A 1,801-nucleotide genomic window follows, 5' to 3' on the forward strand; every position below is an offset into this window, starting at 1 on the left:
AATAATTAATGTGAGAATTGGCATTGTGATGTGAGTATAGCTGTAGACGTGCCGCTGCTTCAGAGTGCCATAAACGAGCATGCATATATTTCAAATGTACTCCGGTACAACATGAGGAGGGTCCATGAGGGATGAGTCCAAAACGATAATGTGAGTCCCACACAACTTCTGTGAGTACACATGTGTAGTCGTGTTATTGCAAATTCAAAATATACGAACATGGATATATACTGGGTTTAAAAAAGGGCACATATAACATATATATAACGCATGTGAATTTGTCGGTGAATTGAGCGTGTGGTAGCTACTGAAGGATGGGTGTATGTATGACCCACATTCACTCATATGAGCGCGCACACACACACCCTACCCTATGAGCACATTTGAGATACTGAGCCAACACAAAGGTAGGAATCTTGCACACTCCATACCCATGTCTGACATATATTATAGCTTAGGGTGGCCATTAAATTAACTAATTGGGTGTGCTTCTTAATTTACAAAGTAGTTCAAAGTGTTAATTAGATTTAAGCCAATGAATGTATGGGTGAGCATCTATGATTGTACTATGTTAAGAAAAAGATTTTGATCCTGCCTCGATGTAAGATATCCATAGGCCTGATAACAATTTTTCTAGTTCTTATCGATTGCATGTTTTCAACACCAAACAACTGCTTAATTTTTATCTTGGCAACTTTAATTGCTGGCACACCATGGAAATGTTAAAATGTCTATTCAATTTCCTTACCATGATAATTCACATATAGGCATCAGATCAAAACATTGTTTATCCCTCACATATTATAGATAGTAAAGAGATGGTTTAATTTGGTTTGAAATGTAGATGTAGTATCAATCTACAGTATTATTGTCACTATTTATTTGGAGGCCAGCCAAACTTTGACCATAAATATAGAGAATGAGGATCCAATTGGGACGCCAATAACAATAATAGTATTGGGAATTGCCAATGTGCTGTTAGTATAGTTGTAGACATGTTGTTAGCTTATATCCCACACTTCAATGAATTAATCTATAAAACAGTGCACACTGAATTAGTTAGTGGTCACCCTAGCTAGCTATAAGCATATCTGATATGGATACGGAATACAGAGTGTGTAAGATTATGATCATGCCTCCACGTCATATATACATAGGTTTGATAATTCTGCTAGTTTTTGTCAACTGCATATCTTGTGATGTGCTTTTAATAATGTTCACGATATCGCTTATCTCTAGCGTTTTGGCCAGCTGGGGATTAAAGATTAATTGGCAATCGAGAGACTAATCGATTTTATCGGTCGGCTATTAATCGGCCTGTTTTTTCTTGCAATTCTCAGGTTCCAAGCACTAACAAGGTAAAAAGGAAAACAATCCACAGTGTGCTCGTAGCCTTTAAATAGGACAACACTACACGAAAATGCTCTTTAGAGCTCGGGCTCCATGGAGCCCGAATTTGACTTGGTCAAAATTCAAACTTTCACGTTTCAAATTTTTTTGAAAAAAAAAACACACATACTTAGAGACATAAAGCATATGTGTGTAAATTTTCAGGACGAAACACCTTAAAATGAGTGCTACACAAAAAGAACAAATCTGAGACTTTTTAGTAGATGCACTATTCATCCTCAAAGTCCATGAATTTGTCTTTTTTGCACAGATCACATTTTAGGGTATTTCATCCTCAAATTTTACATACATACACATAACATCCTTGTTTACTTGTATGATTTTTTTTCAGATTTTTCTGAAATTGAAAAGTGTGAATTTTGATTTTTTTTTCAAAAAATCTGGCCTCCAT

Source organism: Triticum dicoccoides, chromosome 6A, assembly GCF_002162155.2.
Source record: "Triticum dicoccoides isolate Atlit2015 ecotype Zavitan chromosome 6A, WEW_v2.0, whole genome shotgun sequence".
Lineage (NCBI taxonomy): Eukaryota > Viridiplantae > Streptophyta > Magnoliopsida > Poales > Poaceae > Triticum > Triticum dicoccoides.